Here is a 22,565-nt window from a genome sequence, read left to right on the forward strand (position 1 = left end):
TTTCAAAAATGTAAAGCATGTATGAATATTGTCTTTAATAGTTAATTTTTTTGAAAAAAAAAAAAAACATTTATTTTAAAGGCAAAGTTACAGAGAGACAGAAGGAGAGACAGAAAGAGCGGGGTCTTCTGTCTGCTGGTTTACTCTCAAAATGGCCACAATAGCTAGTGCAGGGCCAAGCAAAAGCCAGAAGCATGTGGGTGGCAGGAGCCCAAGTACTTGGGCTGTCTTCCGCTGCTTTCCCAGGTGCAGTAGCAAGGAACTGGACTGAAGAAAAGCAGCCAGGACTGGAACAAGCACTCATATGGGATGCTGTTGTTGAGAGAGCAACTTAAGCCCTGTGCCACAGCACCAGCATGCATAGTTATTATTTTTAGTGTTGAAAATCTTTTGTTCATAAAATAGTGATTTCTTCCAAATGATAATGTTTTTCTCTGCCTAGTAGTACAGCAGTCAATTTCAGAGAGGTAGAGCAGAATTAGATTGAAATTGAATAATAGAAATTTATTTACCAATTATTGATTTGAAGATACCTAATACCATTTAGTATTTTCAAATCATATTTGACTTAACCCAATATTATGTGTCTAAGGTCACATACAATTAATTAAACACTATGCATTCTCGACTAAAAGATATTAACTTACTGACTCATAGTACTTTGCTCAATAAGGTATATTTACAAGTAAATAGAAATCTAAAATAAGCAGACCACCATGTTCGTTATGTTGAATAATATTTCTGGCTATTTTTACTAATCCTCTATTGAATATTCATGTTTATATGAGCTTATGTGAATAATTAGTTATTTGTTTGTTATTTGGGCTTTCTCAAAGCATACTATGTATGATGTGTTAGGGAAACTGAGTTTTATGGGAATAAGTTTGAGAAATGAGACACGGTTAATCATCCTCTTAAGATATTTACAAGACATGTAGCTGATTCAAATCCCTAAGCAAACGTGCCATAAATAGATTCATTTAATCACATTTAACATAGAGATATTGAAGATACATATTTTTGGCCAGCGCCGCGGCTCACTTGGCTAATCCTCCGCCTGAGGCGCCGGCACCCCGGATTCTAGCCCTGGTTGGGGCGCCGGATTCTGTCCCAGTTGCCCCTCTTCTAGTCCAGCTCTCTGCTCTGGCCCGGGAGTGCAGTGGAGGATGGCCCAAGTCCTTGGGCCCTGCACCCGCATGGGAGACCAGGGGAAGCACCTGGCTCCTGGCTTCAGATCAGCACAGTGCGCCGGCCGCAGCGGCCGTTGGAGGATGAACCAACGGAAAAAGAAGACCTTTCTCTCTCTCTCTCTCTCTCTCTCTCACTGTCCACTCTGCCTGTGAAAAAAAAATTTTTTTTAAAAAAAGAAGATACATATTTTTCTTCCCCCAGATTTTTTTTTTTAGTAAAATATTGATAAATTCAGAAATAATCCAGAACTGTGTTTTGGAAATGCTGCTGTACAGATAAAATTTAATGTTCTTGAAATGTCCAGTGTGAATTGTTCCTATTAACCTTGAACTGCGGTCACATATTACTCATAGTGAGAATGCTTATATTTGATGACAATGATTAATAAAAGTCTTGATTAGATAACCATCTCAGGACCATCTTTAATGTCAGTTGACATGGTAAGTTCCTTCCTATTAGTCCAGTTAAATGGTATAAGCCTTTATGTAACACTCAGTTTTGTTTTGTTTTAAGTTAACTGATCTGAAAGGCAAGGGGACAGAGAAGCAGACAAACATCTTCCATCTGATGGTGACTCCCCAAATAGTGACAGCAAGTAGCTCTGGGCCAGGTCAAAGCCATGAAATAGGAGTTCCATCCCGTCTCCCCCATGGAAGGAAGGAGCCCAAGCAGTTTGGGCCATCATCCACTGCTTTCCCAGGCAGTTTAGCAGGGGGCTGGATCGGAAATATAGACTAGTCAGAACTTGAACCAGCACTCTTATATGGGATGCCTTGGTCACAAGCTGACACTTTACATTCTGTGCTACAACATTGGCAAGGATCATGCCTTTTAATCCTTTAAACAGCATTTTCTTGCGGTGAATGGTATTGTCCATACTTTACAGGTGAGGAAACTGCTGTCACATGTATCTTCTCATGGGCACAAAGCAGCTAAAATCAGAAAGTGGGGACAGGCAGTTGTTAGTTCATAACTGTCATCTCTATACTTTGCTGCATCTAGAACTCCAGTTCTTCTTCTGTATATCTGGACATTGTCAACAGCAGGTTGACTCATAGGCTGTTTAGGGAGGAAAGGTAGAAGTGGAACACTTTAAACAAAATCACAGGCGGGTCTGAAGTGGCAAGGAACATTGAGGAAAATATTCACATTTTGGAGCCAAGTCAAGCTAAAGGCTCATAAATGGAAATACTTTGATGGGTTCATTTGGATCAGCCTGTCAGACACCAAATTCAAACAGAAAGTTTATACCTTTTACAAGCTGAATACTGAACCAACTGTTCCTTTTAATATTTTACTATCTGTCAAGACTGTGAGCAATTAAATAAGAAAACAAAAAAGCCAAAAAGATGTTCATGGAGCAAACCGTGCATGCAGGATAAATATTATTGCAGTTAGAGAATTATGTGGTTGAGATGTGAATCATATGTCCATAAATCATTAGACAAATGTCTTTTGAGTGCAGCTGTGTCCATCACTCTGGGTAGAGAACAGTGAACTTAAAAGGAAAGAGCATTGTTCAGGGAATCTGGAGAGCTTTTGTAAACTTTAGGCTTTGCGCTTCCTTGCCTTTGGGTCATTGAGTGAGTCATCTCTTATCTACAGAGGTGAGGGAGCAAGGGTTAAAAGCACAACTCCGCAGTGGCTCAGTGGGTTAATCCTCCTCAGTGTGGCACCACCATCCCATATGGGTGCTGGTTCTAGTCCCGGCTGCTCCACTTCCAATCCAGCTCCCTGCTATGGCCTGGGAAAACAGTGGAAGATGGCCCCAGTGCTTGGGCCCCTGCACCCACGTGGGAGACTGGAAAGAAGCGCCTGGCTCCTGGCTTCGGATTGGCATAGCTCCGACAGTTGCAGCCATTTGGGGAGTGAACTAGAGGATGGAAGACCTTTCTGCCTCTCCTTCTCACTGTCTGTAACTGTACCTCTCAAATAAAATTAAAAAAAAAAAAAAAAAAGCACAATTCCAAGAGTCAGCTTGTGACACTGAGTGTTAAGCTGCCGGGTTTAGCAAGCACCTGACGGTGGCATCCCTTATGAGTACTGGTTCAGTTTCTGGCTGCTCTGCTTCGGATCCAGCTCCCTTCTGATGCACCTGGGAAAGCCACCCATGTGAGAGACCTGGTTGGAGTTCCAGGCTCCTGGCTTCAGCCTGGCCCAACCCAACCTTTGCAGCCTTATGGGGAATGAACCAGTAGAAGAAAGCTTCTCTCCCTGTCATTCTCTCACTCCCCCCTGTCGCTCCCCGTCTTCGTGGAGGAACGACATAAGACCCTGCGCTGTTCTTTCGTCTGCTCGGCCCTCCCCGGGTTTGCTGCTGGTTCTTCCCGGGTTGGCTACTATCCCTTCCACCTCCGTGGAAGGGCAGTTCCCCCTAGCCACATTCCCCACTTCCGCAGGGGAGCGGCACACTGCCGGCCAACTCTTCTCGGGGGCTGCACGGGTTCCCTTAGATGTTCCCCATAGATGTTCCTGATGCATGCCGTCTCTCTCCTCCTTTATAGTCCTCCTCCGCCAATCCCAACTCGGCTGCCCACACGCCGAGTATGCTGCTCTCCTCCAATCAGGAGCAAGTCCTACAGTTTATTAGTTGAACTGGAGGCAGCTGTGCGGAAGCTGTTTACTTCTCTCCCAGCGCCATATTGTGGGAGAGCAGATGCATAGAATAAGTCCTAATTCGAGTAACTTAGTCTAGTCCGGATTGCTCCCCACAGATCCCCCTTTCTTTTTATTTTTTAGCGTTGATACGCGCCTGTCTTCGGTGTCCCGCGGCACACACTCTGCTCTACTTGCTAGAGTTGCCACAGGCTCTTACAAGTCCTATCCATCAGGCAAACCGAATCCGGGTCCTCTCTTCGCCATGTTGTGAGGAGGTTTTTAGGCGCTGATGCGTGCCTGTGTTCGGTGCCCTGCAGCGCATGCTTTGCTCTGCCTGCAGGGGCTTACAAGCTCTATCAGGCAAACCGAATCCAAGCCTTCTCATTGCCTTATTGTGGGGGAGACTTATTAGTGTTGGTTCGTGCCTATCTTCGGTGACCTGCAGCTCATACTCTGGTCGAGCTGCTTGCTGGCGCTTACCGCCTTAAATCAGGCAGACCGAATCCAAGCTTACTATTGTTGTATTGTGGGGAAGCCTTACTGATGTTAATTCGTGCCTGTCTTCGGTGACCTGCGGCGCATAAGCTGCTAGCTGCCCGCAGGTGCTCATCGCCTCACTTGATTAGGCAGACCGAATCCAAGCTCTCACATTGCAGTGTTGTAGGGAGGCCTTTTTATTTCTCTAATTCTCTATCTCCGGGCATTCCTATTTCTCCCATTTTACTTCTATCTTCCAGCATTCCTATTTTTCTCACTTTACTTCTAAACTTCTGTTTCTCTTATCCCTGCGGCTTTCCGGCACCTCGCCCCGCCGGCGGGTTCCCGGCTCTGCGCCGCTTCAGCCCGCGCGCCTCTCTCATCTGCGCAGCTTCCCGGCTTTGCGCGGCTCGGCTTCGCGCGCTCCGCGGTCTCCACGCTTAACCCTTTCGCGTCTGAACCACGGCCTACGCCAGCCCCGTTCCCTATCTATTCACGCCCCGTGCTCCCTCTGCACGCGGCGGCTTCCGCGAGTAACACAGCGTAGCTTACGTGTCCGCCACTAGCATTCAATCTAAGTTCCCCGGGCTAGCCTGGCGAATTCAACCCAGCGTACGTCTCCGCCCCACGGTTTGGCTTCCCGTCCTTTGCTCCCCGGGCTAATCAGACGGATCCCAACCAGGCTCACGTTTCAGCTTCTAGTTTCAACTTTTCGCCCCCTATTCCCGGGCTAACTTGAGAATCCCAAAGTGGCTTTCGTATCCGCCTCGGCCTGCCCCCCGCGGCTTCAATTTCCCTAACATTTTTCTCTACCCGGTATGTTTCCCCAAGCTTTCCTCCAACAATACTCCTCCCTCATTTCTCCTGGCCTCTCCCCACAGTCTGCGTCCGAGTCTGTTTGTTCTAGCGTTCACTTTCGCTTTCGACCTTAGAGATTTCTCCCAGCTTCCCCCCGTAGTCCGTATCTGAGTCTATGCCTAGGCTTTCAATAGCTTCTTCCGGCTCCTTTTTCGTCCGGCTTTTCCCTAGGCTGTTTGGTAGTCTCTCTCTCCGGTATTTTCCCAGTTCTTCCCGTTTCTTCCCTCTTAAGTTTGCTATCCGACCTAGGTTTCCTAATCCGAGTCATTTCTTCCCTCCTAAGTTTCCTATCCGCCCTAGGTTTCCTATCCGAGTCACGGCACCATTATGTCGCTCCCCCTCTTCATGGAGGAACGACACTAAGCCCTGCCTAGGCTTCATATCCGAGTCACGGCACCATTATGTCGCTCCCCCTCTTCATGGAGGAACGACACTAAACCCTGCCTAGGCTTCATATCCGAGTCACGGCACCATTATGTCGCTCCCCCTCTTCGTGGAGGAGCAACACAGGACCCTGCGCTGTTCTTTCGTCTGCTCGGCCCTCCCCGGGTTTGCTGCTGGTTCTTCCCGGGTTGGCTACTATCCCTTCCACCTCCGTGGAAGGGCAGTTCCCCCTAGCCACATTCCCCACTTCCGCAGGGGAGCGGCACACTGCCGGCCAACTCTTCTCGGGGGCTGCACGGGTTCCCTTAGATGTTCCCCATAGATGTTCCTGATGCATGCCGTCTCTCTCCTCCTTTATAGTCCTCCTCCGCCAATCCCAACTCGGCTGCCCACACGCCGAGTACGCTGCTCTCCTCCAATCAGGAGCAAGTCCTACAGTTTATTAGTTGAACTGGAGGCAGCTGTGCGGAAGCTGTTTACTTCTCTCCCAGCGCCATATTGTGGGAGAGCAGATGCATAGAATAAGTCCTAATTCGAGTAACTTAGTCTAGTCCGGATTGCTCCCCACACCCCCACCATCTCTCCCTCCCACCTTCCCCCCTTCTCCTTTTCTGTGTCACTCTTCTTTTCAAATAAATAAGTAAATATTTAAAACAAACAGACACTAAATTCACAATTCCAGAGGCCTGGTTTGAGCCCTGACTTCCCCTACTTACTGGCTTTGTGAACTTTGTGAAATTATTCTCACTTCTTTATGCCTGCTTTCTCAGATATGAATAATTGGATCATAGTACCTACATCAAGGGGTTGTTGTGAAGAGTCAGTGACTTAACACATTATCAGGTGTTTGGCACTGTGTTTGATATGTGGTCCTGTGTGGTAGATATTTTTATGTTTATATTATTGTCATTGTCAGTATTAGTACTTTATTTGAAACTCAGTTTCTTCAACTAGAAAATTAGGGGGTTGAAATGATTATCTCTGAAACGAACTTCAGAGTTACACACAGTTTTTTAATTTATATAAAGGGAACAAATTTCATATATTACACATAGTTTTAAAAACAGTTTTTTAAAGCATAAAACTCATCCAATAGTTTGTAAAGAGTGTGCTTTGTGTTTTAAAGACAAAAGAGATGAACACAAAACAAAAAATAAAAATACATTTTGGTGATCAAAGGACATTCAGTAGAGTATTTGGCACCCAAGGATGCAGAGAATATAGAAGAAAAGCAGGCTTTGGGACTTTCAGAAGCTGTAATATTCCATAGGGATGATTAGGAGATTACATGACCAAGGAGGTAATAAAGGCATTTGTTAATCATAAGGAATACTTATGATCTATTTACTATGCTAATGATTTTCCAAGCATTACAAATACTAACATGTTTAATCTTCAGTTTATAGGTCAGATAGCTGCCACATACAGGAGTTACAGAACTTGATCAAGATGATATAATTTACCTAAGCATTCTGACTTCCAGAGTTGTGCGTCTGGTCCCTGTGCTTCCCTATCTCTGAAAGGCTTGAAGAAAAGCACAATATTTCCTGCAGTACTTGGGGTACCGAGTAATTGGGTGAGAGCAGCCTGTAGGGCTTGGGGTAACAGAAATCAAAGTTAGGGGTTGGAGAACTAGTGTGGCCATTATTGTAATAATGCAGACAAAAATGGGAGGGACTACACTAAATGGTTACCATGGTGATGTTGAGGCAGGCCTGATGGAGTGGATCTTTGATTGCTTGCATCACAGACTGTTAAAGATCTATGAAGCTGGGCTGGCGCCATGGCTCACTTGGCTAATCCTCCGCCTTCAGTGCCGGAATCCCACATGGGCACCAGGTTCTAGTCCCGGTTGCTTCTCTTCCAGTCAAGCTCTCTGCTGTGGCCCAGGAAGGAAGTGGAGGATGGCCCAAGTGCTTGGATGCCTGCACCTGCGTGGGAGACCAGGAAGAGGCACCTGGCTTCTGGCTTCGGATTGGCTTAGCTCTGGCCATAGCGGCCATTTGAGGGGTGAACCAGCGGAAGGAAGGAAGACCTTCCTCTCTGTCTCTTCCTCTCACTGTCTGTAACTCTACCTGTCAAATAAATAAAAAAAGATCTATGAAGCTAAGGGCTTTCTCCCAGAAGTTTTTGGAGCACACAAAATTGTGAAGAAATATTCATGAATTATTTGATGCTTTTATCCAGCTTGAGAAATACAATAATTTCTTTGTTAGAACAATTTTATATTTACATAAAAGTCTACATTTTATTCTGTTTTTCATTCAATGTTTTATTTAATCATATTTTAAAATATTTCATTTTCTTTAGTCAATGACTTTTACAAAATATAAACTTGGCAGCTTCCTGATGACCTGCTCAACTGTGTCTAAGTACACAGGTGCATGTAAGTCCGTGATTGCAGTGACATGGTCTGCAGTTTGCTTTTGTTTTGCTTGAATCCAATTGTAGTGGAAGATCTTGTGGCAAGCAGCCTTTACATTATCCCATATCATCATAAACACTTTTATCTGGATGCTATCTTGGATGGAAAAAGGTTATTTACATTACAAAGAAGAAATGAATTCTATTTCTAAAACGCACCCTAAGTGGCCTCTGGTGGAGAATCAGATCCAAGATTCTCTCTTTGCTCCTAGAACACGCTCTTCGGTCACTTGAGGATGGAAACCTTCTGGGTAATTAGAGTCCAGGGGTAAGGGAGTTCAGAAGAGATTGGATGACTGATTATTGTTTGCTTTGTTTATCACTGGGTGTGAGAGTTATAATTGGGTCCCCTTTGGCTGTATGGGGAATCAGTCTTGCCAGTGCCTGTGGGAAATTGCTCTAGTAAAATTCACATGCTAAATAGTATTTTGCTTTTTTACCACGTTGTAACTTGGCATTTTCATAGACTGAGCTCATAGTTGTCTTCCTCAAAACATTATAAAAACCATTTGTCTTCTTTATTTCTCCTTATTTTTAATTTGACCTAAATTTTAACTGTGTTTTGGATGGTTAAAGTTAGGAACATGGAAATTATTTCTTTGTAGTGGTAATTATAAGCGTGCAGATTCCTAAAAATCATGATGTTATTGACCAGTTAATTTTGAAGAAAGAGTAATACCAGAAAAACAACTTTAGGGATTTCTTCCTTTTCTAAAACTTCAAGCTTGTAAAGCAAAGTTGCTTTTAGTTGGTTTTCTTATATTTATAAATACTGAGTAGAATATGAGATTTTTCTTCTTCTAGTTTTAGTGAGTGAATACATTCTGTGTATCATTTAACAACAACAAAAAAATTAGGCTTGCAACTTAGGACATTAGAAAACTGAAGAATATATTTTTAACTTTTTAAATTTCTTTTCATTTTATGTGAAAGCAGAGAGTTAGAGAGACATAGAGACAGAGGACAGTCTTCCACCTCCTGGTTCACTGTGCTGAAGCCAGAGGCCAGAGTTTAGCGTGGGCATCCTCCCTCGTTAGCAGGGACCCAGTACTGTAGCCCTCATGTGCTGCTCCGAGGGTGCACAGCAGCAGGAAGTTGGATGAGAAGCTCAGAAGCCAGGAGTCAGGCCAGGCACTGTGACAGGGATGTGGGTATTCCAGCCCAAGACTTAACCATGGCATTGGACGATTGAAAAATATTTTAAGCTTCATCATGAATAACTAAATTTGATATTTGGAAAATGTCAGTCTTGCAGTGATGTGAAAGTCCAGAAGATAATTTGAAATTATTATAAACATTTATTTTTTATAATAAGCAGGGAAGAAGATATCTGCCTGAAGGTGAAATTATTGTATAACTAAGACATCTCTTTTAAACATTAAGTCATTTAGAATTCTGTTTAATGATAGCATTGAAATTGTATTATGCCTTTCCCTTTCTTTATAGCAGGGTACACTGCTAGTAATGTGGAATAGGAGTCATGTCTGTAGTATAGACTATGTACCGTCCCAGCACCAGTGATAGACCCGATATCCCTGAGGACTGCTGTGAAATATACAAGAGGAATTGTGGACATGTATTTGCAGTCAGGCCAGGCCACCATCTCTTCCTATTTAATGTGCTGAGAACTCCTTTCATAGGGAGTAAGGACATCGATCTTGTGGTGAGGATACATAGGCTTTCTCTAGATATAGGATTGCACTGTGGTTGGTGAGGATGATGGGAACCAGAGCTCTAAGTGGAACATTATTGTGCTTCCAGGGACTTAAAAAGTAAAGTACAACTCAATTGCTGGAGCAGCATGCGCTATTACACTATCTTATTTTGTATGTTGTGTTATTACTTTTCTGTGAACATGGCATTTGTGTTACATTTGGATTAACCTGTCAGTAGTTCTAAATTCTAATCATGATGATTTCTTGAGTGGAAATTTTCAGCCAAAAATGATTTTAAAAGATGTGGTAATAAAAAACTACTATATTTCTATTCTGTCAGTTCTACATTCTGTGTATGCAATTTTAATAAAAGCACTCACAGTGCTGACTAAATGACTCACCATCATGCCTAACTGAGTGTCTTTAACCTGTATTGTAAAAAACTGAAGCTTTTTAGATATTTTAAGGAACTGTAACCTCAAGTCATATATCATGAGAATTATTTTACTCTGTTTGTCATCCTATGTGTGTTAGGAATGAGTTAGATACTCGAGTTTTTAGCTGTTCTTGACAGCTGTGTTTCATAGTGCATTTTTCATTTGTGGCTGCTAGGAGATTAGGATTCAGTCTGGCTGGTCGCTGATAGCTTGTTGAGCAGGTACTGAGAGAGGGGGAAAGGAGGCCCTTCTAACCTGTTTCTGACACTTAAAAGTGCGGAGATAATGTTACTGTGTTAACTCTCATCACAAATTTCACAATCATAATTGTTCTCTTATTAAACTGTATATCAAGAGCGTGTTTGCAACTTAGAAAATTGTGTTTTGGTGTTTTTTTAATAAGAAATATTTGAGCTGCTTTCAGAAATTCATGAGACTAGCATTTGAGGAGCTTGAAAACACTGAAGCACTGTTGTACTGAAGTAAATTTTTATTGTTATTCAGTTTAATTTTATGTCACAAGTTATAGATTCATCTATGATCCTACATTCACATATGAGAGAAATATTTAGGATTTCAAGATTTATACAATGGCTTTTGTTCCTTTCCTTTATCATTTTTCTGTTGCATGTGTTTGACCATAGTCGTCTTTTTTTTTTTTTTTTAAAGATTGGATTGATTTATTTGAAAATCAGACTTACAGAGAGAGAGAGAACAAGTGAGCGTGAGAGAGGTCTTCCATCTGTCAGTCCCCAAATGGCTACAAGGATGAGGGCTGGCCCAGACCGAAGCCAGCAGCCAGGAGCCTCTTCCAGGAGCCTCTTCCAGTCTCCCACGAAAGCACTTGAGCCATCTTATACTGTTTTTCCAGGCACATTTGCAGGGAGCTGGATTGGAAGTGGAGCCACTGGGACTCAAACTGACACCCATATGGGATGCTGGCTTCACAGGCAGCGGCTTTACCCACCACGCCACAATGCCAGCCCCTATACCATCTCTCTTACCCTATCTCTTGGCATCCATGATCTCTTTTCCTTTAATGCGCACTTTAAGAGATGTATATTAAATTGAGTTTTTTGTTTCTAAGTTGTTTTGACTGTTCATTGCCATTTCTATAATTACATACTTTTAGATTTGAACAAAGCCATTTTTTAGAATTCTAATGCCACAGAAATTTTACTCTGATTGTGAGTAGGGAGGGAAAAACAATCTGTTCATTCTAACCACATTGGTGTGAAAATCTATCAAATGAATCTTGCTGGGCTAGACATTCCATGGAACTGGATTTTTAATCTTTCTACTTAATTATTCTGATATTTATTGAGTATTGATTGGTTGACTCATTGGTGGGAGTGAGATTGGGGAGGGTTATGATTAATTGACTTACTGGTTAGAGTGAGACTCAGGGTTCCCTCTAAATCTGCAATTGATATGACCATTCTAGAAATCTGTTTTCTAAGTTATTTGAAAATTTCTTTTATGTACCAACTATGCCCTATAATTGGTGGAAAATCTGTTAAGAGGGGCCCTTTTTTTATTATTATTTTTTGACAGGCAGAGTTAGACAGTGAGAGAGAAAAACAGAGAGAAAGGTCTTCTTCCATTGGTTCACCCTCCAAATGGCCACTATGGCCGGCGCACTGCACTGTTCCGAAGCCAGGAGCCAGGTGCTTCCTCCTGGTCTCCCATGCAGGTGCAGGGCCCAAGGACTTGGGCCATCCTCCACTGTCTTCCAGGGCCACAGCAGAGAGCTGGACTGGAAGAGGAGCAACCAGGACAGAATCCGGCGCCCAGATCTGGACTAGAACCCTGGAGTGCCAGTGCCGCAGGCAAAAGATTAGCCTAATGAGCCAAGGCACCGGCCAAGAGGGGCTCTTTTTTGAGGAAGGGAGTGTAATCTGTTGCAGCTTTATTATGAAATGGCCTATTTTTCCAGGTGATGAATTAAATGCATGTTTGATTTTAAATCAGAATCGACAAGTTCTTTTTAAGGATACATGGAAGAAAGGAAAATTAAGTTGGAAAGGATATTATTGTTATTTGTGAAAGCACTCTGGTTTTAAATGAATGTGTACAGATTATGACTAGGGGAGTGTGCAGTTGAGCTGCTGATCATCTGGAGCTCCTGCACGCTTCTGTATTAGTCAGGTGTTTGAGTAGTTCTTAGGAATGGGAAGCAGAGGCAATGGATGAGAGCAGGCCTGGCTGTCAGAATGAGGCAAACAGGGCAAACATTACCGAAACATGGGCAGGCCCTGAGGGCCTGATTTTTTGCTGCACCCTGCTGTAAAGCCCACTGGGAGTAGGGAGTACAGAGCCAGGCCAGGGGGAATTAAGTGCAGATCTAGGGATTTAGATCCTTGGCTCTCTGGAGGGTGATTCCCAGGCAAAATATTTAGATCTTCGCTTCACTGTGGTACACAGCTTTGTTATTTTTTAAATGTTCACCATTTATAGGCAAAAGCAGTAGTCTGGCAATCCTTAAATTGCAACTCAAGGCTTGCATTATTTGATACCATTTTGGATACAGACTTGCCATTTTATCAACACTCTTTCATAGAAGAGAAAGTGTACTAAAAAAAGAAAAGAAAAACATTCTGATGTCTCTACGTGTTAGAACCACAGAGCATAGGGGTGGTGGTTGGGCATAGAAACTGTGGATATCTACAGTTGAATGATGAATGTGAAAGAGTTCTATTTGGGCAGAGATGGATTTTTTTTTTTTTTTTTGGGTACAGATTTACAGATTAAGAGTTGAGGACTAAGAAGGCAAGTATTACTGTTTTTCAGGACTATTTTCAATATGGAAGTTTCTAAAGTTCGTATTTACTTTAAAATACATAATCAAATTGCTGAACTTCAATAAAGCAGAAGTCATTGGTTATATTTTGCATCTTCTTTGGGTGTTGAATTGACAATTCTGATTGGTTAAGTGTGCCTTGAGTCAAATAAAATTTTAGAGTCCCTGGGTAGTCTTCATTTCTATAGGTTAATTATTATGTTTTAAGGGACTTGCTCACCTAGGAAATAAATTCAACTCATCTTAACTATCTATCCCTCTTTGTTGATTTTAATCTCCTCTTGGGATGTATTTCTGTAGAAAAAAGAAAAATAATGTTTGTGCCCCACAAATAAATAAATAAATAAATAGACTCTGCTTAAATTTATCCTGGTGAGAAGACTGTTCGCATTTCTCTAAGTTTGTTGCTCTGGAAATTACTCTAAATATCATTTGCTGGAGATGTAGCTGTAATCACTTCATGTAGTCCTGAGAGCCAATATACTTGGGATCTTTCATGTTGTCACTGAATGTATGTGTATATTTCAAATAAAATATCACTATGGAGGAAACCCTTATAGATCCATAACTTTTCTATTACATATTTAAATTTTTAAAAAGTATTTATTTTGAGTTTAATATTTTAATTGTTAATTAAAATTGTTAGTTCTCTCTGAATACTCAATAGGATATATTTCAAAACCAGAAAATATAATTTTACTTTTATCATGAAAGTATATGAAATGATTTGCGATTTTCATGGCCTTCATGTGAATCACTGGATTTGTGTGCATAACTTTTATCAAGAACAAAAAGCTAGGTTTCATTTAAAGTTTTCAGTAGTACTAAAATATTTTGAATCTCTTTTAAGATAAAAATATTGTCAAATAATCTTGCATGTTATCATTATTACATAAATCATAATGTAATCCATTTTCAATTGTAATGAAATGAGCTTACCAAATACCAAAAATTAGCTTTGAGACAGAACTTCCCAAGGTGGCATGCGCATGTGGTTGTGGACTGATACTTATTTCTCTGTCCTTGGATACAGGGACGGGTGGTGGCAGGAGTATAAAAATGTTGTGCATGGAAGTGTAAGGAGTAGCTATGTATCAGTAAGCATATGTAAGTGAAACTTACTTTGAAATTTCATTAATAAGCTCTGAGAGTTCTTTTCAGGTACTCATTTTCTCTATTAGTCCCTATAGTTGGAACAATAATTCTTTTCATTAGTATCTGATCTTTATTAAAGAATTGCTTATAGGACATTTCAGGTTTAGGTTCAAAAGATACTGTGTATCTAGTTAACCAGAGGAGAAAAGATGATGACTTATTTCAATGAAAAAATAATTTCAGTATTAATGGGCAGTCCCCTTTGATTTAGCACTTTTGGGACCCACATAAAATAATATTGTACTATATTTGCATGTGAACATTCAGAAAAAACAGGTGAAGTCTTGAGTTTGCTAGTGAAATGAGCAGGACACATACTGTGTCTAATAATTGAATACATTTTAGGCTTTAGACCTGTGTGGTAATATTTAAAGGAGATGAGTAAGAAGATTCCAGCCTAGGACGGAAGAGGTTATCATAACAGTAGGTGGAAACACCACTGATTTAATATATTATATTTATAGAGCTAAGGGGAATTTTTTCAAGTCTGTGTGGGGTGGGATGTTTCTGTTTACACCATTAATGTTTACAACACTTAAGATGAGTACATATATTTTAACTTGACAGGCATCAGTGTGTGTAATGAAAACTGCAGACTTTCAGACACGCAAGTAATGAGTGTCTGCAGGGTAGCTTAAGTAGGACCCTCGGAAGAATGTGGCTGCAGGCCTTCTTAGAGGCTGGCTGTGCTCTCCAGATATCATGTTTTGTGCACCCTTGCACACTGACATTCTGTGCATGGATAAAGATGGAGCCCATGCTTGCAGAATTTTTTTAAATCAATAGAATATAATTACTTAATGTTATAACCCAGATAAATTTAGTGAAAAGTCCTTAGTACTTCCTTTTACATATCCTTTCGCTTTTTTGTTCAACAGTAGAATCAGATTTTACATATTTTGGTGACTGGTGGTAGAACTGTTTAATTTTTTTTAACTGGCATGTCATATTTTGGAATAGACACATTTTACTTTTCAAAATTTAAAAATAGAACTCCATCTTCTAGAATCATTAGAAAATTACATTGCAAAAATTAGATATTTATTATATACATCAAATAAGAAAAAATATAGGCAACTAGATCAGATTATCCAGAAACCCAGATATAACCTTAGGGTAGATAAAGATATACCTTTTTTTCTCATTGCTTATATTTTATCTGAATTATTTTTTTAGTTTTGCAGCTTAATTCGCTGGCAACTATCCTCAACAAAAGTAATAATTACCCTATATGGTAAGCTCTTCAGGGTCTGAATCTGCTAATGTTTGTTCCAACTGCTCACTTTTCTCTTGCACTTCTCACTGCCTAGTGTGGGGTACAGTGCATAGTTGGTGCTTTATAGTTGCTCAGTGATTGATTGAATAGCTGCTATGGTTTGATCAAAATAGAAGTTTATAACATCTACAAATGTCTATGAGAGGATTGAAGGAGTGCCGGTCTAAGAAGGTCTGGCTAGAATGTGTTTTAATTTGTGTCTGACATGTGATATCCCTGAGCTATTTTCTTAACATGTGCTGACATAAGTATCTCTGACAACCCTGTGCAGACAGTAGCCACATGAAATATGGGACAAGAGCTGTTCCTGTACATGTTCAGAGTAAAGACAGAGATGAAATAAACCTGTCTGGACTTGCAAGGAAATTGCATCTGCTGTGCTTGATTGACTGGCATGGAGCCTGTTGGTGGGGCAATGAAAGTGCCTGGTGTTTTATGTGGCCTTTACTTAAGGTATAGACCAGTGGATCTCAGTCTGGTCTTCATAGTAGTAGACCTGGAGTTCTTTAAAAACAAGCCTGCACTTGGGCCCTATGCTGATCCAGGTATATAAGAATCTCTACAGGTAGAGCAGGGGCTTTTTAAAGCAGTTGCAAGGTCCACCACTTTTGATACACTCTGAGGTTTTGTAGGTATCAAATCAAAGATGGAAGAGAAGAAATCACAAGGAATATAATTTCTACCCACTTTGTTGTCATTTACTAGAAGGATGCACAGTCTAAGACACCACTGACCTGTGAAAGTTCTTTCTTTTTTTTTTTTTTTTTTTTTTTTTTGACAGGTAGAGTGGACAGTGAGAGAGAGAGACGGAGAGAAAGGTCTTCCTTTTTGCCGTTGGTTCACCCTCCAATGGCCGCCGTGGCCGGCGCGCTGAGGCCGGCAAGATGTGCAGTTCTAAATCATCTTGTAGCCTTATTTATTTATTTTTTAAAGATTCATTTATTTATTTGAAAGTCGAAGTTACAGAGAGGAGAGGCAGAGAGAGAGAGAGAAATCTTCCATCCTCTGGTTCACTCCCCAGATGGCTGCAACAGCCCGAGCTGGGCAGATCCAAAGCCAGGAGCCAGGAGCCAGGAGCTTCTTCCAGGTCTCCCACGTGGGTGCAGGGGCCCAGGCACTTGGGCCGTCTTCCACTGCTTTCCCAGGCCACAGCAGAGAGCTGGATTGGAAGTGGAGCAGCTAGGACTCGAACCGGTGCCCATATGGGATGCTGTCACTGCAAGTGGGGCTTTACCCGCTATACCACACTGCCAGCCCTGCCATATTTTAAAAAGTAACAATAGAGGCTGATGTTGTAGCGTATTGGGTTAAACCACTGTGGTGACATCCATATGGGCATAAATTCAAGCCAAAGTTGCTCCACTTGTGATGCAGCTCCCAACTAATAGGCTGGGAAAGTAGCAGAAGATGACCCAAGTTCTTGGGCCCTTGCCCTCTAGTGGGAGATCTGCAAGAAGCCCTGGGCTTCTGGCTTCAGCCTGGCACAGCCCATCCATTGCAGCCCTTTGGAGAGTGAATCTGCGATGGAGATCTCTTGACTCTCCTTATCTCTTCTTGTAACTCTACCTTTCAAATAAATAAAAAATTAAAAAAAAAAACTAAAAATAAATCAGTGGTATTAATCTTACTAATAGATTTATTTATTTAAATATTTATTTATTTATTTGAAAGTCAGAGTTACAAAGAGAGAGAAAGACAGGCAGCAAGAGAGGTCTTCCTCTGCTGGCTCACTCCCCAACCGTCAGAGCTGTGCTGATCCGAAGCCAGGAAACAGGAGCTTCTTCCACGCCTCCCACATGGGTGCAGAGGCCCAAGGACTTGGACCATCTTCTACTGCTTTCCCAGGCCTTTGTAGAGAGCTGGATCAGAATCTGAGCAGCTGGGACTAGAACCAGTGTCCATTTGGGATCCCGGCACAGCAGGCGGTGGCTTTACCCACTGTGCCACAGTGCTGGCCCCAATCTTACTAACAGACTTATATCATCAACGTATATCCTAAATCTTATTTCAGCATTGAATAAATATAAAAATATTTATGAGGTGTTTCACTTTTATTTTCCTCCCTGCATCAGATGTTTTGAATCAAGGACTTAACTATAGATTTGTAGAACATTTTGGTTTGGACCAGATGCTTTTCAAGTGCTTAGGGGCTGTATGTAACAATCAATACCATGTTGGCCAGTGTGGATCTCAAGGGTACAGTGCTGTAATCGGAATCAGGAGACCTGTGAGTGTTGCTTTTACCACTGACTGATGCTTCAGGTTAGACAGTTTATTCATCCTCTGTCTGGACTTCACTTTCCTCTTATTTAGTATGAGAGGTCAATCTAGAAAGGGAGATCTCTGGGTTTGTTCCTAGGAGCCCCATGATTTTTTGAACAGCTGTCAGAGGGGAGAAGAAATGCGAAGAAACTGCCCTAAGTTCTTTTCTCCTGTGGGTATACTTGAATTTCCAAGTGTCATTTTGTTCAAGAGGAAAAATTTCTTTTAGGCAAAACAAAGGTTTAAAAGCCCACTTAGTCTAAGTATTCTTTGGAATCTGCGATCTGTGATGCTCTCTTCTCAGCACTTGTTAGACTACTCCAGGAAGAGTTCAGGCAGCCGGTATCCTATTCCTCCTGCTAGGGATGGTGTTACCATGACAGTGTCTCATGGATGTTTTCGATAAAATAGTGGGGATCCCTTCAGGAGTGGCTAGAGTGGCTCAGAGTTCAGAAATAGAAATCACAGCTCTCGCCTTCCTCCCAAGTGGTTACATCACTTAGGGCTACTGAGCCACATCCTGGCTGTCTAAAATTGTCCTAGCCTGAAACTCAGGAGTAGCCTCTTTGTTCTGGATTGGCCAGGCTAGGCTACTGTGGCTACAAATATATATATGTATTTTTGACTTGGGGAAGTATTTGATTCATATGAATGAATAGTTAACTGACTGTTGTATCAATAATTGTTGTATAGATGGCAATATTGGAGTCATGTGATTTTAGTTTATAGATGAGTATCTTTTCTCCACATCACACAGATAAACTTTCTGGGGGAAACAGCAAGTAGAAAAGAAGCAAGGATCTTACCCTTAACCACTGGAAATCAGTCTCTGCCAGATTTCCAGTCAGTGATATGAGAAAGTGATCCTATTCAGGATGTCATTTACCTTTAAAGCCTTCTGTGTGTTTCTTCTCAGGAGTTGGTCAAGGTCACACATATGTCAAATTCCAGCTACTTTGCTGTTTTTCTTTAAATTAGGGAAAAGCATTACTTGGAGTTGGAATTGTGAAGTTGAAGAATCTATGTGTTTCTGATTTTAGGATGCTTTTTTTTAAAAAAAGATTGAATTTATTTGAGAGGCAGAGAGAGAGCTCTTCCATCTACTGGTTCACTCATCAAACACCCACAATGGCCAGGACTGAATCATACAACAGTCAAGAGATGGAAACTCAGTCCTGGACTCTCATATGGTTGTGGGAATCCAATTACTTGAGCCTTCCCCACTGCCTCACTGAGTGCATTGGCAGAAAGTTAGAGTCAGAAGCTGGAGCTGCGTATTGAGTCGAGGCACTTTGATGTGGGATGTTGGTGTCTTCACCACTGGGCCAAATACTCACCCCTAGGATGCTTCTAAGAGGTTTTATAACACTATGTACTTACAAGCAATTACAAGAAAATTGAAAATTGTTTTGGAAAGAGGCAGCCCAAATATCAATAGCTATTTCTGAATTTTTAGTGGCATACACAAGCAATTTCCACAGTCCTTGCCTGCTCATGTGTCAAAGAAAGCAACTTGCAATATTCAAAGAAAAGCAAAGAAGCGGAAATCCAATTTTATTGTATTAAGAGTAACTACTTTCACAACAAGTTAATGAAAAAAATGTTTCCCAAGCATACTGGGGTCTTTGGTCCAAATAGGTTTTGCTTCGTATTTGGCACAGGTCTGCAATAGGATTCTAGGTGAACAGAGAAAGCAAATAAGTGTGACCTTTGTAGGGCTGGTATTTTATTTTAACGAAGCCAAAAGTGCATAAGTACACAAATATTAGCCTGCTCTTACTCTTATCCCAGGAAGCTTCTCTGGTTGACAGTATTTCTGTGTTCGATTGTTGGCATTCTTGCTTCTCATCTTGGTTCCCTGCAGGCGTTGCCATCTGTTTAACTGGTAGAGGGTCCCCTGTCAACAGTGTCTCTATCGTCCAGTTGGAAACATAGCCCTCTAGTAGGCTGCTGCTGCTGCTTCTCTCTGGCCCCTGTTTATTTGGAACCAGTTTCAGTGTGTTGGAGCAGGTGGCTTTACCTTAGTCAGATGAGCAATTACTGGAAGGTAAAAGTGCTGCAGTGAAGGGTGGAGCATCTGCTCTTGACAGTGATCTTGGCATTGGAGAGAGCCTTGGGGCTTGGCGAAAGTCTAATTCACGAAGGTGAGGCTGTCCCTTGGGGGCAGGGTGCTCTTTCTTTGCCTCTCACCATCTTAAGTGCTTGAACACTTTCAGGCTTAATGCTTTGATCTTTATTAATATTAATAAGACCCCACTGTTACTATCTGTCCAGCAATAAGCCAGACCCCTTCCTTTTCCTGTGATTCTTGGCCTGACAATTTTACAGTCACTTCCACCTTCATTAGTTGCCTAATTCATACCTTTGGAAATTGTAGCTTCTAAACAATCAGCTCCTGCGCATATGTAAGGTTTTGAAGTTTTCTCCAGTCCATTCCCTGTTCAGGTCATGACTCATTACCTATAGCTTGGGGAATTTTGAGGAATTGCCAGGTCAGGTATTTTCTAATCTCAAAACAGACAGAAGCCCCCAGGTTAAAAAAAAAAAAAAAAAAAGTGGCCATTGCAATGTCTCCTTTTCTTAACAAGTATGCTATAGTAGTCAGACAAGGAGGGGTGGGGCTCAAAGAAACAGTCACTTGCAAATATCTCCAGTTTAATGGGCTAGTTTCTTCCTTTTCTCTGTTTAATTCATGGATTTTCTATTATTTTGACTGTCCTTTGGCATTACACATTTGTGTTTTATTTTATTCAATACTTTGACATCTTATGAGGGTACTTCAAAAAGTCCAGGAAAAATGGAATTAAAAGATAAGGTTATTTTGTTGCAGAAGGTTTTTGAAATCCGTTTCTAGAAGGGCTCTTCAGAGTAGTTTATGAAAATGCATACTATGGGAAAAACTGTTTAGCCCTTAGGATGTTTTTCACTAAATAAGCTTATAGTTTAATCCCATTTTCCTGAAACTTTTTAAAGTATACTTGTCAGAAATATTCTACTGTTAGTTGCCCCAAATCATTTTATTGAAAATAAAAATGGTCTTTATACGTAAGCCCTTCTTTACATTTGTCAGAATTTTAATTATTAAAATGACTTTCTGACTGCTTTTTAATTATTAATAGCTATCTGAAATACTTTCTTGGAAACAATGTAGTTTAGCTGTTAACACCGAGTTTTTGGATTCAGACGCCTGGTTTTAAACCCTGGGAGTCCACAGATGAATCAGTAGGTGATTTTCATGGGCAAGGTGCTTATTATTTTTGAGCCTCAAGTTACTCTCCCACAGTAATATTATGAGGACTAAATAAGTTTTTATATAAACATGCATACATATGCCTTATCCGTCTTACAGCTTTACTAATGTGTCCAATTTTATTACCCAAACGATAATATGAGGTGTAAAATAAATACTCTGTAAATGCTGGCCGCCACTATTACTGTTTACTTTGGTTATCATAACCATCCTCGGATAGCTATAATCTTCACTTACAGGTGAGGTAACCAAAGGCAAAGGCAGTTCTTTAACCTTCCCAAGGTCATGCAGCAGGGGAACAGGCACCGCCAAGTTTTGCACCCCGCTTCATCCTGCCACCCACCGTGCCTGTCACAACCACTTTTGGCAGCAGAGTTAAATAGATGTGGTTGAATTGTTCAGAAAATCACACTTGCATCCATCCATATAGATTCATTTCCTGTTTTTTCTTTTCTCTTAAGTAGCTACATTTCACAGTGATAGCAAACATATGCTATTGGATTACTCAGATTTCTTAGCATATGTCTATTGTCAGTCTTCTTCTTCGAGAGACTTTAAGGAAGCAAGAAGACATGGTTTATTTCTTGACTTCAATATTTTTCCTCCAAGAAGAGCCCTCCTGTGCGGTGTGTGTGTGTGTGGGGGGGTGCTCTTCTGCCTATAGCATGATGCATATGGCACATAGCTGTTAAATGGAATAATGTCAATGCTCCTTGCCAGATACTTCTCAAAGGTCTGAGTTTTTGTCCAGTGGAAGAATCTTCGGGTAAAATAGATGATGAGTTTTTCAGTGGCTCATTGGCGTGGGGGTAGTGGTGTAACAGTTAAGATTCTGCTTGCCATGCCTGCGTGCCCTATCAGTGTGCCTGCATAATTGAGTCCTTGCTCTGCTTCCCACTGAGCTTCCTGGCTAATGCCCTCTGGGAGGCAGTGGCTGATGGCTCAGGTATACTTGGGTGCCTACCCCCCATATGGGATAACAGAGAGTTTCTGGCTCCTGGCTTCAGCCTAGCCCAGCCCATGTTTTTGTGGGCATTCAGGGAGTGAAACAGCAGTTGGAAAATCTCTCTCCCTCTGTGTGTGTCTGTGTGACTCTGTCTTTCAAATAAATAAAAATAAATAAAATAATGTAAATGGCTCATTGACCATTTTTCAGAAATTTCACATATGTCGAATGTGCTCTGAGTAAATGCACTTACATATGTGAAGGAATCCAGCAACCACAAGGGGCTTTTGCTCCTTTTAAAGGGCGCAGGGATGAAATTGGGGGAGGGAGGAGCTGGTGCTGGATGAGAGCCTGGGTGTTCTGAGCCGGAGCAAGTCCTGGAGTTTGTTTTCATATCATTTTCCCAAATAACTATGTCCCTCCCTACCCCTGACGTCATTCTGCCCCTCACTCTTCAAGATAGTCCTTTGTACAAGTGCATACATAACTACACACAAATCTTGAGTCCCTTTACGTGTGTTTTTGCCTTTCTGTGCTTACTAGTTAGGCCAGGAGACCTGGTAGGGCATCCTCTTCTCATTCTTCTGATCCCTGGAGATGAGCCTGCTGCAGATAGCAGACTGCCCAGCCCATTGTGGAGCTCTGTGTAGAAACGGTTTTCATTTCTGGAATTGATCATTGCCTAACAGAAAACTGTTTCTCATGGCTTTTTCCTCTATTAAACCCATCAGCATCTTTCAGATGCAAGAGATAGTACTGAATGAATGACTGCAAATTGCATCTAGAATGAAAGGGAGAAGGCAGTCCTTAATCCTTGATAGCCTTTGATCCTATTTTAATGTGGAGACTTTT

At 41.5% G+C, this 22,565-nt stretch overlaps 1 protein-coding gene across 1 annotated transcript in view; it reads left to right on the forward strand.

Moving 5' to 3' along the window:
• The window catches only part of PPP3CA (protein phosphatase 3 catalytic subunit alpha), a gene marked incomplete at its 5' end in the record, with an annotated part of 329,756 nt that overhangs the window by 137,922 nt on the left and 169,269 nt on the right, over positions 1-22,565 (forward strand).

Source organism: Oryctolagus cuniculus, chromosome 8 (assembly GCF_051225735.1).
Source record: "Oryctolagus cuniculus isolate XC-2025 breed Fujian yellow rabbit chromosome 8, ASM5122573v1, whole genome shotgun sequence".
Taxonomy (NCBI): domain Eukaryota; kingdom Metazoa; phylum Chordata; class Mammalia; order Lagomorpha; family Leporidae; genus Oryctolagus; species Oryctolagus cuniculus.